This window comes from Marmota marmota, unplaced genomic scaffold, assembly GCF_001458135.2.
Source record: "Marmota marmota marmota unplaced genomic scaffold, marMar, whole genome shotgun sequence".
NCBI classification, from domain to species: domain Eukaryota; kingdom Metazoa; phylum Chordata; class Mammalia; order Rodentia; family Sciuridae; genus Marmota; species Marmota marmota.
The window spans coordinates 16,864,043-16,881,855 of record NW_026000048.1 but is presented as its reverse complement, the minus strand read 5'-3'; the positions used below and the strand labels follow the sequence as shown (position 1 = coordinate 16,881,855).

Here is a 17,813-nt window from a genome sequence, read left to right as displayed (position 1 = left end):
CCTCACATGTGCTAAGCAAGCGCTGTACCACTCCAGCCTGTGTTTTTTTTTTTTTTTAATTTGAGAAGTATATATTAAATTCTTTCTACGTGTAAGATCATTAGTCACTTTATGGAAATAAGGATATACCACAGATGAACCCTGCCTGTAGGAAGTACACAATCTAAAAGGAAGAGCCAGGCACACACCTTTATTCCCAGCGGCTCAGGAGACTGACACAAGAGAATTGTAAATTCAAGGCCCGCCTCAGTGATTTCACAAGGCCCGAAGCAACTTAGTCTAAAACTAAAACATAAAAAGGGCTGGGGATGTAGCTCAGTGGTAAAGTGCCCCTGGGTTATATCCCCAGTACCAAAAGTAATAATTTCTTAAAATGGAAGATAAATATGTTTTTTAATAGCAATTTCAGGGGATGTAATTAAAGCATCTTTAATGATCTCTATAGTACAAAAGAAGTTCGGAGTGAGGGAAAATTACTTTCTACTGAAGGAATGAGATGTCTAAAGAATTTTATCATTTGCTAGGCTCAGTGGCACACACCTATAATCCCAGCAACTAGACTCAGGAGGCTGAGGCAGGAGGATTGAAAGTTCAAGATCAGCTTCAACAATTTAGTAAGCAACTTAGATCCTGTCTCAAAATAAAAAAAATTAAAGGGGCTGGGCTGGAAATGTGGTCACGCACCCCCTGGGTTCAATCCCTGGCACCAATAAAAGAAAGAGAGGGAGAGGGAGGGGGAGAGGAAGAGGGAGGAGGAGGGGGAGGGGGAGAGAGATTGATTTAACTTGATTCCTAAAGAATGTGTAGAATTTAGCTATTAGAGATAGGGTGACAGCTGGACTCCCCAGTCTCAGGTATATAATTAGTACAAGCCAGTGGCACTGACCTGAGAATACACAGGCTGTAAAGTGACAGTGATAATTATATTTGATATGAAATATTTGAGAAATCACAGCCTTGGCTACTAGGTCAAGAAGTTAGAAGTATTTGAGTTGATAAATAAGACAGTACAACCTGTTCTTTGGGAAGATTCATTTGTTTGCTAAGGATGGCCTTCAATTAGTAATCCTTTGGCCTCAGTCTACTGAGTCTCTGGGTTTACAGGTGTGTGCATCCATGCCCTTTTTAAAAAGAAAAGAAACAAGTGTAATAAAAGATACAAAAGGAGAATAGTAATTTGAAACAAAGTATTAAAAAGAAACAGTAGAAACCTTAGTATTAAAAACTTTAGCAGTGGAAGCAGAAAACACAATAAATGAAATAATAACAATGAATATAGGTAGCCAAGGAACAAAGTAATCAAGGGGCAAATTAGATGAAGGAAATCCTAGAAAGAAGAAAAGGACAAAAGATGCATGTATACATTAAATAAAGACTTTGTAATAATATAGAAGACAAAAATAGAATCCAGATAATAGAATCCCCAGGAGGGGAAAAAATAAAAGTGGAGAGGAGGAAATATTCAAAGAAATAATGGAAGTAAAGTTAAATATAAAGTCTTAGATTGAAACCGTCCATACAGTGCCAATGGAAAGAGTGGAAAATTTTTCATCTAGACATTGAAGGAATATGTATTTAATTTAAATTAAATTTAGTTTTGTTTTTTTTTGGTACCAGGGATTGAATCCAGGGGCACTGAGCCACATCCTTAGCCCTTTGTGTTTTTTACTTCAAGACAAGGTTTCACTAAGTTGCTTTAGGCCTCACTAACTTGCTGAGGCTGGCTTTGAACTTGTGATCTTCCTACCTCAGCCTCCTGAGTCACTGGGATTATAGTTGTGCACCACTGTATCTGGCAGAAAAATTTTTTTTTTTTTTTAATAATTTTTATTGTTTAATTTTCGGTGGACACAACATCTTTGTGTGTATGTGGTGCTGAGGATCGAACCTGGGCCGCACGCATGCCAGGCGAGCGCGCTACCGCTTGAGCCACATCCCCAGCCCTGGCAGAAAAATTTTAAAGTGTTTAAAGATGGAGAATTCTAAACGAACTAATAGTTTTGGAAGTTTCCTTGGGAAGAAAAAGTCTAAAAGGATTAATAGACCAAAAAAAAAAAACAACAACAAAAAAAAAACTTTTGTCACAGGGAAGTGTACATAATAAAGGTTACAGAAGTATTTGTCATAGCAAAGAATTGAAAGTACTAGTAATTCGAAGAGTACACTCATTTTTTGTAGCATTTCCTGGATTTGATAATCAAGTGATATTTAGGAAGTTTGTCTAGCAACTTGGAAATGTATCTGTGATACATTTCTAGGACACTTAGCTGTCAGAATAACAAATAACTGAGACAATAAATTTATAAAGAGAAAAGGATTGTTTTGGCTCAGTTTTGAAGGTTTCAGTCTCCGGTTGGTTGGCTTCTTGCTTTTGGTCCTGTGGCAAGGCAGCAGCATATCATGGCAGGACATGGGGCAGAGTATGCCACTCATTTTGTTGCCAGGAATCCAAAGAGAGAAGAGAAAGAATTGGGGTCCCATTTTCCCCAATTAGGTCACTGGACGTAACGACCTAATGACCAGTGACCTAACGACCTCCTATTAAGTCCTACCTCTTAAGCATTTTAAAATCCCAGTAGCATCTCCCTGAGGAGCAAGCCTTTAATACCTGGGTCTTTGGGGGACATTTAAGATGCAAACTATAGGAGAGAGGAGAAGAGGAGATATGGGGGATTGTAGTAGATTGTAGTAGACCAGTTTATGCTATGTGCAGGTAAAAAATATATTACAGTGAGGCCTACTGTTATACATAATTATAATTCACCAGTGAAAAGAAAGTGGGGGGGGGGAATCCAAACTATAGCAGGCACTACACCCAGATCTAATAAGATTGTTTTTCACTTTAGTTGGCACTTTCTCCCTTCCTAAATCTTTCTTTCACTTCCCTAAACTTAAGCAACAGCAAAAGGAATCATTGCATTTCTTGATGTTTCATGTTTGAATTTAATGATTATTGTTTATTTCGGTATGTCTCATCTCTTAATTCAGGTATTCTTTCATTAATGTGACTACCCATACTTTTATACTTACCTGTGTTTGTAAAGAAAAAAAAATCACACAGATTTATATTGTTATAGATTCATGATAACCTCAGTTGACATTTAAATTACTTTGTAATGTTAATATACTTTAGTAAACTTTTACTTTCTGCCATCACTTATTTGTACCAGGGATTGAACTCGGGGGCATTCAACCATAGAGCCACATCCCCAGCCCTATTTTGTATTTTATTTAGAGACAGGGTCTCATTGAGTTGCTTATGGCCTTGCTGTTACTGAGGCTGATCCTTCTGACTCAGCCTCCCGAGCCACTGGGATTAAAGGCATATGCCACCCTGCCTGGCTCACTGATGTATTTTGAATTCCACCTACTTTTCCTTCCCCATCCCTAATATATTAGATCTGTCTTTTCCTCCTACTACCAGAAAATTTCGTCTTCTTATAACCCAATTCTGCAAATGAGATTAATATTATACATATCTTTACTTTCACTGAGTCATGTTTATAGTCAAAGGCTCTACCACTGAGCCACAACACCAGCCCCTCAAATGCTAGTCTTTAAGTGCGCTTTAAATTTCGTCTTTTTCTGCCTTCTTGCAGACTTTGTCATTTTAGTTTCTTGATTCTCTCTTTTCCCTATCTGCTTCTAATCATACTTTACTCTCTCTTTCATCTTGAAAACAACAGCACCAAAGAAATGACAAACAACAAGCAAGCAAGCAAACAAGCAAACAAATAACCCCAACCCCAAATTCTTTTGATCCTGCATTCCTATTGTCTGCCTGGAAACTTCTGCCACTGATCCTTTGAGATCCCTTCTTTGTTTGTGTGACATGTCTGTGTGTGACTTTTTTCTTCTTGGGACTTCTTGTGCTTCCTGATTTCTTTCTTCAATTCTGGACACAATCTTCACCATCATACTTTACAAATCACTGTTTCCACCCCCCCCCCTTTTTTTTTTTTGGTACTTGGGATTGACTTCAGGGGCACTCAGCCACCGAGCCACATCCCCAGCCCTGTTTTTTACTGAGTTGCTTAATGCCTCACTTTTGCTGAGGCTGGCTTTGAACTCATGATCCTCTGCCTCAGCCTCCTGAGTCACTGGGATTACAGGCGTGCACCACCACGCCCGGTACTTTATCTCATTTTTTCCAGTCTAAAAAACTGTATGGAATTTTTGTTAGACACAATTGGAGTTTATTTCTGCCCTTTATGTTTTTTAAGCTCTCTTTTATATTTTCCATTTCTCTATCTGTTCTGGATTGGGTTATTTTCTATTTTTAATTAATTTGGTAATCGTGTCTTTAGCTCTGTTTCCCACTGTCCCCCATCCCCATGGGGAATGAACTCAGAGATGCTCTACCACTGAGATATATCCCCAGTCCTTTTTATTTTGAGACAAGGTCCCACCAACTTGCCCAGGCTGTCATCTTGATCCACTTTGCCCCATCTTCCTGAGTAGCTGGGATTACAGGCATGTGCCCTGCTTTTAGTTCTGTTTAATTAATTGTTTCACCTGATTGTTGAGGAAAAAAATTTGTTTTTCAACTTTAGAAATTCTTTGGGGTCCCCTTTAAAATGGGCCTAGTTTGGTTTTCTTTTCTTTCTTTCTTTCTTTTTTCTTTTCTTTTTTTTTTTTTAAGTATGTAGTTCTTTTCCACATCTAAAAATATTTTTGTTTTTAAACAATCTCAAGTGTATAGAAATATTGAAAGTATAAATGCGACAACTACTATTTAGTCTTTTTGAATGGTTATGTTAATATTTTTGAAGATGACCAATTAAATTTTGGATTTTTAAAATTAGATTCATGTTTTAAAAATTTAGATTATGTTTTTGAGGCAGAATATCATAGAAATGATCTTTTTATTGCATATTAACAGATGGCACACAATCAGGTTTTTCCAATGTAAAGGTTTTCTTTTTTTCCCTTTATAAGTAGTAATTATTTTGTGGAATAAACTGTGGGACTATGTAAAAATCCCATTGCTCATCTTTCAGTGTGAACTTACAGATTAGCATATTTATAATGTAGCCCTCATGATTTATTATGAAACTGAAACTGAAATTGTTCACAGTTTTTGCCAATAGGAGCACTTGAACAAATTCCATGTCCTTTTGACACATTCCTGTTATTCTTTGAATGATTCTTTGCTTTCTTGCATGCAAATATATTAGTTTCCTATTGCTTCCATTAAAAAAAATTACCACATATGTAGCAGCTCAAGAGCACACATATTTATTAGCTTTCATTTATTTTATAAGTAGATTGGGTTGAGCGGGCTGATTTTTCTGTTTAGAGTTTCACATAGCTGAAATCAAGGTGTTGGCCAGGGAGCTCCAGAAAGAAGCCTCTTCCAAGTTCATGCTAGTTCTTGGCAGATTCTTCTCTGCAGGGTAGGACTGAGGTTTTGATTTTCTTACTGGTTTTTAGCAAGAAGGCTACCCTTCTACATTTTAGAGCTAGTTGAAGGCCAGGTAGATTCTTCTCACACAATCTTTCTGATTTCCCAATCTGCTGCATTTCTCTTTTCTTTTGCCATATCTTTCAGTGACACTTCTGCTCTCCTTTTTGGTTCTTCTTCTTTAAAAAAAAATTTTTTTTTTTAGTTGTAATTGTCAATACCTTTATTTTATTTATTTATTTTTATGTGGTGCTGAGGATCGAACCCAACCCTCACTCGTGCTAGGTGAGCACTCCACCCCTGAGCCACAACCTCAGCCCTCCTTTTGGTTCTTAAAGACTCATATTGCATCTTATTTCATGGTCAGCCGGCTGGTTTTCTTATTTTAATCTGCAAAATTTCTTCCAGCCATACCTACACTAATGTTTGATTAAATAACCAGGGAATGGGAAATTTGTAGGGGAAGTCTTTAGAATTCTGCCTACCACAGCAAGGTATTCCTGGTTCCTTTCTCATTTTCATTCCTCATTTTAGGTTCTTAATCATTTAAAATTTTTTACCATTTGATTTTTATTTGCCACCTCTATTTTCTTTTCTTCTTCTTCTTTTTTTTTTTTTAGAGAGACAGAGAGAGAGAGAGAATTTTTTAATATTTATTTTTTTTTTCGGTGGATACAACATCTTTGTTTGTATGTGGTGCTGAGGATCGAACCCGGGCCGCATGCATGCCAGGCGAGCACGCTACGGCTTGAGCCACATCCCCAGCCCACCACCTCTATTTTCTAAGGTTCTTAAAGGGGGGTCTATTTTTGTCTGCTTATATGTCATTATGGGGATTGTTCCATGTTTTCTAATGTAGGATCGTGATTCACTTTTTAGTGTGGCTGAGCATATATCCTTTTATAGAGGTGTGGTGCTTGCTTTCCCATCTGACCCTTTCTCACATTCATTTCATTTTTTGTTTACTAAACCAGGCACATTCTTCTCAATTCACATCTTGTACCTAAGGGCAGATTTTCACCAAAGTATCCGAAGTATAGATCAAATTTGACAAACTTCTTTATTTTCTCCCTATGCTATGGTTTTTGGTGTGGGATTTTGTGTGTGTGTGTGTGTGTGTGTGTGAGAGAGAGAGAGAGAGAGAGAGAACCTACTCTTCCATTGAAAGTATGGCCCTTTGAAAGTCTCAGCTATATAAATAGGGTCTCATCAGTTTCCATCTTCCATCCATTAGAAGATCAAGGTCTCATCTCTTTTTCCTTGTGGGCACTGAAACGAAAGCTCATATTTTACTGAGACAGGATGACTCCTATAGGGTAGTCAGCAGACTTTAAGTTGCCTTTTCATTTTTAAAAAATTTTTTTTTCTTTTTGAGAGAGAGAGAGAATATCTTTTTAATATTTATTTTTTTTTTCGGCGGATACAACATCTTTGTATATGGTGCTGAGGATCGAACCCGGGCCGCATGCATGCCAGGCATGCGCACTACCGCTTGAGCCACATTCCCTGCCCATCCTTTTCATTTTTGACCCTTAAGAGTTTCTTTTCCTTTCTTGTGGGATCAGGTATTCATTTTAGGTAACTTTAATTGGGGTTTTTAGGTTCTCTTTCTGCCTATTGTCAGATACAGGAATTCTCCCATTGATAACTAACTTCTGCAGCTGCAACTCCAGTCAAGTCAGGAATAGCTTTCATGTCATCAAATGAATATTTTTCAGGTTTTCATCTTATCTGATCTCTTAGTAGATTTGTTAGGACATTCCAATTAGAAACACCTTCTTTTAAAAGTGTGTGTGTTTTTTTTAAATTACTATTTTGCTTTTAAAACATGCTTCTCTAGCTTGGTGGTCCTTTAAGACTCTTTCTTCATTAATTCTCATCAAATTTTAGCTATTTAAAATTTCTGGTCTAAAATATTTAATACCTACTAAATAATCTTACCTGATTCTATTTTCAGGTCATTGTCTGCAGTGCAGTCACAGTGACCTTATAAAATTGTTATTCTGGTCATGCCACTCTTCTGGTTACTCTGAAATGAGCCAGGAACAGTAGGCTGAGGCAGGAGGATAGCAAGTTGGAGGTCAGCCTGGGCAACCCTGTCTCAAAGTGAAATGAAAAGGACTTGGTATGTATCTCAGTGGTAGATTACCCTTGGGTTCAATTCCCAGTGTTGCAAAATGAAACAAAACAGAGTCTTTTCTTTCCATTAGGGTAAAATTAAGAAGTCCTTTATGGCCAGGTGTGGTAGTATATGCCTGTAATTCTAGCTATTTGAAACACTAAGGCAGGAGGGTGACAAATTCAGGACAGCCTCAGTGACTTAGTGAGATCTTATCTCAAAATAAAAAAAGGTTTGGGAATGTAGTTCAGTGCTAAGGTAACTCTGTGTTTAATTTTGGGCGCACGCGCGCACAAGAGAGCAAGCCTTATGGTTCTAAGGCTCTACCTAAGCCGGCCCCAACCTCCATCATTGAGCATTGATTTCTTTGCTTAATGTACCATACTGTCGCTGTCAGCTAGGATTCATGGTGTATAAGCCACAGATGTGAATCCTGTCCAATTTAAGCAAAAGATTTATTGGATATACATGGTTATTTTAGAGAAAAGAAAACCCTCATCCCCTTGTTCCATATCTCTGGAAGGAAAGAAATAAGGGTAGTTTCAGTGGTTAGATAAACAAATATTAATCCAGAGGCTCCTAATTTTACTACCATGATATTATTAGACTAACTTGGGTCTGACAGTTTTCTACACTTTTGAGTTTAGGATTTAAATTTTCATGAGACAATTTGACTGTGTCAGCTTGGATCCCACGTTCATCCTGGGCCAATAATGTATGAAATGTGGGAGGGGTATTTCCTATATAGAAAAATAGGATGATATCGGGAAGAATTTTGGACAGGAAAACAACAGAAATTATCTTTAAGTACTTTCTTTTAGTTTATTTGGCACTTCATAAAGATTCACTCTGTATTGCTTATCTCAATTAAGGTATCTCTTAGTCATAGGACATTACACTTTTTCCTCATACTACAAATATTTGTGTAATTATTCATTTAATGTCTATCTCACCCGTACTTTATAAGCATCATGAATACAAAGATAGCATCTGTTTTCTTTTTCATAGTATCTTCAACATTTATTATTGTGTCCGGGCATAGGAGCAACATAGGTTTTATAAAATGTTATATAACAAAATTTGGTTTTGGTACTGGGGATTGAACTGAGTGGTGCCTTACCACTGATTTATGTCCTCAGTCAGGCATTGTGGTACACACCTGTAATCCCAGCTGCTCGGGAGGCTGAGGCAGATGGATCGTGAGTTCAAAGCCAGCCTCAGCAAAATCGAGGTACTAAACAGTTCAGTGAGACCCTGTCTCTAAATAAAATATAGAATAGGGCTGGGGATGTGGCTCAGTGGCCAAAGTATCCCTGAATTCAATACCTAATAAACCCCTCCCCCAAGAAATAAATAAAATATTTTAAAAATTTTGAGACAGTCTTAAATTGCTGAGGCTGGCCATGAACCTGCGATCCTCCTGCCTCAATCTAGGATTACAAGCATGCACTACCACGTGCAACCATGAAACAAAGGTAACTATGCAATGTCCTATTGAGTTAGTCAATAAAATGTTATTAAAAATAGGAAAGTATGATAGTAGTTAGTCATCCCTTATCTATGCTTTCACTTTCTATGTTTTTTGTTATCCACTGTGAACAGTGGTCTGAAGTTATTAATTGGAAACTTTCCAGAAATAAACTATTCCTAAATTTAAAATCTCACACCCTCTCACTCTGCCCTACCCAGAATTATAATCATCCCTTTGTCCAGCATGTCCATGCTGTGTATACTACACCTGTGAGTCACTTATTAGCTATATTAGTTATCAGATTGACTTTTATGGTAGTGCAGTGCTTGTGTTCAAATAACCCTTATTTTAATCAGTAATGGATCCAAAGCACCAAGAGTAGCTAGCTATACAGAGGAGGCAACCAGGGTACAAAACATGAAAGAACATTTTAAATCTGGTACTATTTGATAATGCTCTTCAGGGAATAGGAAAAAAAAAGTATCTATAGGCTTGGTACTGTCTGTGGTTCTAGATGTCAATGGGGGATCTTGAAAGATATCCCTGCTGGTAAAAGGGAGACTGCTGTGTGTTAAGTGTATAAAGGATTAAAATTCTATATTTAATGTGCAGGCAGAATAAAACTACAAACTACACATTAAGATGTTTGAAAATATATGAAAACATCAAAATTTTAATAATATTTGTGGTTCTTTTCTACCTTTTTATTACTATTAATTATAGTAATTTATTACCATTAATTTATTTATTTGTATGCAGTGCTGAGAATTGAACCCAGTGCAGTGCCTCACACATTCTAGGCAAGTGCGCTACCGCTGAGCCCCAGCCCCAGCCCATCTACTTTTCTGTGTATTTCAGATTTTTAGTGAGTGTGCTAACTTTTATAGTTAATATCAAAAGAAACAATATATAAAAAGTAAAATAGTTAATGCTTGCCTAAATAGATTTACAAATACTGTATTCCATCAAGATAGCCAAGAGTCTCAGGAAACAAAGCTCTAACATAATTTTGTTTTACCCTTTCTGAGTTTGAATGCCTTAGTTATGTATGGAGACATACTCCATAATCTAGAAAGGGGGAGTTAAAGATAAAGAATATTGCATTTATCTATTAGATGCCAAAGGGAAAGGCTGTTAAGGCAATATTAGTAGGTATTATTTCTCCTTTATGATTAATATTATGGTTATTATTAAATGCTTACTATATGGTATGACAAGCTAATTTTAGTATGTAATACTAATGTGTAAATATAATGTGTATGTACATATTACATGCTAATATATGCAAAGCTAATTGTACTAATACTGAAATCATTGGTATCATCCCTGCTTTGTTAACTATTTCTTAAGATGATACTATTTATTACTTTGGTTCTTTTGCTGAACAAGCAACTCAATATGGTACTGATTTGACCTAGGCAGTTCAAAACTGGCAAGCAGAAACTCAAGTTGGTGAATACTAATATTTCTGTCACTAGGCAGATATGTCTATCTTAGATATCAATCTATCAATTTTGTGTAATTGGTTTTCAAGTGCTCATTAAAACTTGAATGTTCTCTTGGCTTCTGCCCTTACTATCCTATTTTTTTTTTAAATAAGAGACAATGTAATGCATTGATTTATGTATGTATTAGTGGTTATTTAAAATTTTTTTTTAATATTTATTTTTTAAGTGTAGATGGACACAACACAATGCCTTTATTTTTATGTGGTATCGAGGATCGAACCCGGGTCCTGCCCGTGCTAGGTGAGCTCTCTACCACTGAGCCACAATCCCAGCCCCATTAGTGAGTTTTATACTGCAAGTTGCCACCTATTAATGGCTAATGCAATAATTTTTAATAGGCTGTGATTTACATTTTTAATATTTATATTTTGGTGCTGGGAATTGAACCCAGGTCCTCATGCCTGCTAGGTAGTCTACCACTGAGCTTTAAAGCACCCACCCCCTTAATTTATTCATTTTAATTTGGGACAGGGTCTTGCTAAGTTACTGAGGCTGGTCTTGAACTTGGAGTTTTCTTGTCTCAACTTCCCTAGTAGCTAGGATTACAGGCATGTACCACCGCCCTGGGCCATCCTACTCTGAAGATCACCATCTGATCCCATGTTTCCAAATTTTATGAACATTTTTGATCGACATTTTAACTGGACTTCTCAGAAGCATTTGATACAGTTAATACCCTCCCTTTCTTTATGCTGTTTTGCGTGGCTTCAGTGACACCACAGTCATTCTTTTCTCCTTCTCTTATAGATCACATCTTGCTTTACAAATTCCTCCTCCATGAACTGTCCTTAAAGTATCAGAAGTCCTTAAGACTTAGGCTGGCTTTTTGTTTGGGGGTGAGGGTACAGAGTCTTCTGTGTAACCAAGATTGGTCTTGACCTTATAAACTCAAGTGATTCTTTTGGGTTGACCACCTGAATAGCTTGGATTACAAGTGTGTACCACCAGCTAGACTGACTGTTAACAACACTTTCATTCCTTATGCTCCAGTTTTCACCACCTCAGTAAATTATACTTTTAATTAGTATGCAGAAAGCTATCATTCATTCATTAATGTTTTTCTCTATCCTTACCTACCAAATGTAATTTATCTTTAAGTTTAGGTAATTCTAACTTTTGGATGTACTTCAGATCCTCCCTGTTAGTTCAGAGGGGCGTAGTTTTTCATCTAATTTATGAAATAGTCTTCTAAAACCTGTTTCTTTTCCATTTATCTCCCTTCCAATCCAGTTGCAACATAGTGGTCAGAGGGATTATCTTTTTAAACAGTAAGTCATGCTTTTTGCCTCTGGTGTCTTCCTGTTGATCGTAGCTTAAATTCTAAACATTTAAACATCTAAACATCTAAACACGGCTTACCAGGCCTTGTGAGATCTGCTTCATTCACCCTCCAAGTTTTCCTTCTACTACTCTCAACTATCCTTTAGCTGTTACATACTTTTTCATCACTGAATATTTCAGGGTCTTTTGAACAGCTTTATTTGTTTGCTTTACTTTGTCTGTTAACCAGACACCTACCCAACTTTTAGTTCTCGGCTTATGCAGTGTATCATTTCAGACAAGTCTTTCTTTTTTAAAAAAAATTTATTCTAATTTGTTATACATGACAGCAGATTGCATTTCAATTCATAGTACACATATAGAACACAATTTTTCATAAAGTAGAGTCACACCATTCATGTCTTCATACATGTACTTAGGGTAATGATGTCCATCTCATTCCCTTGTCTTTCCTACTCCCCGCCCCTCCCTTTCCCTCCCTTTCCCTTGCCCTATCTAAAGTTCCTCTATTCCTTCCATGCTCCCCCCACCCCATCTCCATTATGGATCAGCATCCACATATCAGAGAAAACATTCATCATTTGGTTTTTTGGGATTGAGTTACTTCACTTATCATGATATTCTCCAACTATCCATTTACCTGCAGAAGCCATGATTTTATTCTCTTTTAAAGCTGAGTGATATTCCATTGTGTATATATACCACAGTTTCTTTATCCACTCATCTATTAAAGAGCATCTAGGTTGGTTCCACAGTTTAGCTATTGTGAATTGAGCTACTATAAACATTGATGTGGCTGTGTCACTATAGTATGCTATTTTTAAGTCCTTTAGGTATAGACTGAGGAGTGGGATAACTGGGTCAAATGGTGGTTCCAAGGAATCTGCATATTGCTTTCCGTAGTTTTCATTGTAGAGGTCTTTCACCTCTTTCGTTGATTCCCAAGTATTTTGTATATTTTTTGAGGCTGTTGCACCAATTTGCAGTCCCACTAGCAAAGTATGAGTGTGCCTTTTCCTCCACATCTCGCCAACACTTATTGTTGTTCGTATTCTTTTTTTTAAAGAGAGAGAGAGAGAATTTTTTAATATTTTAGTTTTTTTGGCAGACACAACATCTTTGTATGCGGTGCTGAGGATCGAACCAGGGCCGCACGCATGCCAGGCGAGCTTGCTACTGCTTGAGCCACATCCCCAGCCCCTATTGTTTGTATTCTTAATAGCTGCCATTCTGGTAGGAGTTAGATGAAATCTTAGAGTAGTTTTGATTTGCATTTCTCTAATTGCTGTAGATGTTGAACATTTTTTCAATTATTTGTTGATTAATTGTATATCACCTTCTGAGAATTGTCCAATTCCTTGGCCCATTTATTGATTGGGTTATTTGTGTTGTTTTGGTGTTAAGGTTTTTTAGAGATTAGTGCTCTATCTGATGTGTGGTAAAAATTTGCTCCCATTCTGTAGACTCTCTATTCACCTCATTGACTGTTTCTTTTGCTGAGAAGAAGCTTTTTAGTTTGAATCCATCCCATTTATTGATTCTTGATTTTATTTCTTGTGCTTTAGGAGTTTTATTAAGGAAGTCGGGGCCTAATCCGACATGATGAAGATTTGGGCCTATTTTTTCTTCTTTTAGGTTCTGGTTTAATTCCTAGTTCCTTGATTCACTTTGAGTTGAGTTTTGTGCATAGTGACAGATACGGGCTTAATTTCATTTTGTTGCATGTGAATCTGCAGTTTTCCCAGTACCATTTGTTAAAGAGGCTATCTTTTCTCCAATACACAATTTTGGTGCCTTTGTCTAATATGAGATAACTGTATTTATGTGGGTTTGTCTCTGTGTTCTCTATTCTGTACCACTGGTTTGCAAACCTGTTTTGGTGCCAATACACCATGCTGTTTTTATTACTGTTTATCTGTAGTAGAGTTTAAAGTCTGGTATTGTGATGCCACCTGCTTCACTCCTCTTGCTTTAGCTATTCAGGGTCTCTCATTTTTTCCAGATGAGTTTCATAACTGCTTTTTCTATTTCTGTGAGGAATATCATTGGGATTTTGATTGGAATTGCATTAAATCTTTTTAGTGCTTTTGGTAGTATGGTCATGTTGACAATATTAATTCTGCCTATCCAGGAACAAGAGAGATCTTTTCCATCTTCTAAGGTCTTCTTTAATTACTTTCTTTAGGGTTCTGTAGTTTTCATTGTAGAGGTCTTTCACCTCTTTTGTTGATTCCCAAGTATTTTATATATTTTTTGAGGCTGTTGTAAATGGAATAGTTTTCCTAGTTTCTCTTTCCGAGGATTTGTCACTGATGTATAGAAATGCCTTTGATTTATGGGTGTTGATATTATATCCTGCTACTTTGCTAAATTCATTTATTAGTTTTAGAAATTTTCTGGTGAAATTTTTTGGATCTTCTAGGTATAGAATCATGTTGGCAAATAGTGATAGTTTGAGTTCTTTTCCTATCCGTATCCCTTTAATTTCTTTTGTCTCAGATCTTTCTTGATTTCTAATTTTTCACTCTCATATTACCTTTTTCTCTTTCATCATAGTATGTGTTGGCATTTATATTCATATATTTGTTTTAATGGTCACCTTCCTGGTAAATTGTAAATTCCTTGAGAACTTACCTTGCCTTGGCTATTCCCTGCTTATTCCCTGCTCCTTGCAAATTGCCTGTTTCCTAGTAGCTTCTCAACATTTATTTGCTAGACAGATGGAAAGATAGAGGATGGATGAATAGATAAATGAATATGAATCAGTCTGTTCCTGCCATCCTCTGTATCATTCTGTATTTTTGTTTCTATTTCTCTGTCCTGAACAGATACCTTTCAGAGTGTTTTCCTAGAGCTTGAGCATTTCTAGAATTCAGTTCAGTTTAAGTGAATGAATGTCTCCTTGGTTTGGTTAAAATAGTATATAACTTGTAAAATATGGAAACAGAATGAAATAAAATAGAAAGCAGATACAGAACAATTTAATAGGACTATTTTCCTGTGAAGAAAAATCTAGAGGTTTTATTTCGCTATTCATACCAATCATACCTGAGGGATGAGGGAGTTGAGGGCTATCACCAATCATTATTTTCCAAAAAAGATTTTAGAATTTTAAGCTCTTCTGCCTTGAATGAAAAGAAAAATTTTGATGTGCTCTATTTTGTAGTAGAAACCTGAGTGTGACATATAGTTTCAGAATGTCATCATTGGATTGTCATTTGGCTTTGCAATTTTGCATTTAATCACATATTAGTACAATATCAAAACAGAATTAAAGTTTTAAGATCGAAAGTCTTCAGTCACCACAGCTCTGTTTCTGAATATTATAGTTACCTGATATATTACTGCATGTGGTGATAGCCATTACTGCTTTCAAAGTATAGTAGGAAACATTAGAGGCCTTGATAATTACAACATTTCACTTGTTTGACTTTTTATTTTAGTTAGAATTTAAAATACTAAATAGCTGTGGCTACCATTTGGTTGAAACTTACTGTGGGATAGGCATTGCTAGATAGTAAATAGATATTCTCAAAGTCAGGTAGCTATGATTTTTGTTATATAAATGACAGTATTATGGAGGCTCAAAAAAAGATAAATGATTTAAGATCACATAGTTGGAAAAGTCCGTATTTGAATCCAATTTTGTCTCAGTCAAAAGGTTGTTCTATTTTGATGCCAGCATGCTATTTACTGCTAACTTTTGTATTTTAGTTTTAAAAGTTGGAGGTATGCCTGTAATCCCAGCAGCTTGAAAAGTAAGGCAGGAGGATCACAAGTTCAAAGCCAGCCCCAGCAACTTAGCAAGGCTCTAAGCAACTCAGAGAGACCCTGTCCCTAAATAAACTATAAAAAAGGGCTGGGCTTGTGACTCAGTGGTTAATCCTCCATTGGGTTCAAACTCCAGCACCAAAACAAGAAAAACTCTACTGTCATATACATCTAAAAGGAACAACCAGAGATATGAAAATTGTGATCTGTATGTTTAATATGAATTGTAATGCATCCCATTGTCATATATAAATTTAAAAAAATAAATAAAAATAACAAATTAAAGATTTTTAAAAAATCTGGAGGAAAAAAAATGTTGGAGAATCTATGTATAGTAGGCCTTTCAACCAGGTTCAGTACATACCTATAATCCCAGAGACTTGGAAGGTTTAGGTCTAATGACAAGTTCAAGGCCTGCCTTGGTGCCTTAGTGAAACTCTGTCTCATTGAAAAAATAAAAAGGGTTGGGAATGTATTCAGTGGTAGACTACCCCCGGGTTTCATCCCCAGTGATACAAAAAGGTGAGCTTTTCACCATCAAATTAATAATGTAATCAGCATTTTATCTTTTAAGACACTTTGAGAATTGTTCAGTAGTTCCGTAGTTGTCAACCTGAGTCTTCCTCTGAACTTAGTCTTATATTTCCTTTGTACTTTTAGGGTGCTCACTAGCATTTCTCTTCTGAATATTAGTAGCTTATGAATACTGATCGCCTCTGCTTTGAGATTCTTTAAGTTCTTTGAAGGCAGAATTTTTTTCTTGCTGTCTTTAGTACTTTTTAAAAAAAATAATACAGAGTCAATGAATATTGATTGAATGAACCATTGACGTAATCAACTTTTAAAAATACGTATCTTTTTCTTGTGTATGTGCCTGTCCTTTGCAGTGTAAGGTTGTAAATATTCATATCATTGATGTGCTTTTTCTTTTCTTTTTTTTTTTTTTGGTTTTAGGGATTGAACCCAGGGATTCCTTGCCACTGAGTACATCCCCAGTCCTTTTTACTTACTTAGTAAAGAGGTAGGGTCTCAGTAAGCTGCTTAGGCTGGCCTCATACTTGCAATTCTGCCTCCGCCTCTCTAGTCACTAAGATTATAGAGCTTGTGGTGTCTTCTGTCTTGCACAACCAAATTGAGCACTTGCCTAGCATGTGTGAGGCTCTGGGTTCGATCCTCAGCACCACATAAAAATAAATAAAAAAGGTATAAAAAACATATAGTTACATTTTTTTTTTTTTAAGTGTCCTCTTACCAAGATTTATTGCCACATTTAGTGACTTCTTTTTCTGGCCTTAAATCATCAGTGTTTTTGATTGATCTTTTCCTTCGGCTTTTTTTTTTTTTTTTTTTTTAAATGTGTTGCTGAGGATCGAACCTAGGCCCCGCCCGTCCTAGGCAAGGGCTCTATTGCTGAGCCACAATCCCAGCCTCAGCCCCGACTTTTTTTTTTAACTTGATACCTAAGATGTCAGTCTTCTAAGTTTGTCCTTTGTGGTTTTGTTTTTCTTTGTCTACCTTTTAAATGGTAATTCCCTAAGATCCTGTCTTTGGTCTGCTTCTCTTAATCATACTGAGAACTTTCCCTGGGTGATAGATATCATTTTTGTTGCTTGTCTTTGACCATTGTCCATATTAAGAATGGTAAATCAAATACTTACAGAGGCTGGGTGGTATTATATATACATGGGTAAAAAGGTGAGTGACACAGTAAGGGATAATAGGAATTCTGGTGGATTAAGTTATCTATGTCTTATCTGAAGATCCAGCCAGATTGTTGACAGCTCTTCAGTTTTTCCAGGGAAGCTAGAAATCTAGACTTTTTAATTTGAAATTTCCATATTTCTACATATCAGCAGGTAGTTAAAATTTTTAGCTTTAGTGAACACCAACAGAAAGTCTTTTTGAATTTGCAAGTTTACTTTAATTTACTATCCCTCTGTGTGTGTCTAGAACTGATTTTTCTGCCAAGCCTCAGGCTCATCCCATTGTATTGTAGTGTATACAGGAGTCCTGTGTTCCACAGGTATCTCAAAGAATGTGATCATCTGGAACTTCAAAGGTGTATTAGGAAAGAGCTGAGCGTGGTGGCACATACCTGTAATCGCAGTGGCTCGGGAGGTTGAGGCAGGAAGATTTCGAATTCAAAGCCAACCTCATCAGTGGCTAGGCACTAAGCAATTCAGTGAGACCCTGTCTCTAAATAAAATACAATGTAGGATGGGGATGTGGCTCAGTGGTCAAGTGTCCCTGAGTTCAATT

The 17,813-nt window shown here is 36.5% G+C and overlaps 1 protein-coding gene across 18 annotated transcripts in view; it reads left to right on the top strand.

Annotated features, from left to right (window-relative positions):
- The window catches only part of Mllt10 (MLLT10 histone lysine methyltransferase DOT1L cofactor), a 193,185-nt gene that overhangs the window by 144,429 nt on the left and 30,943 nt on the right, over positions 1 to 17,813 (top strand). The window lies entirely within an intron of this gene.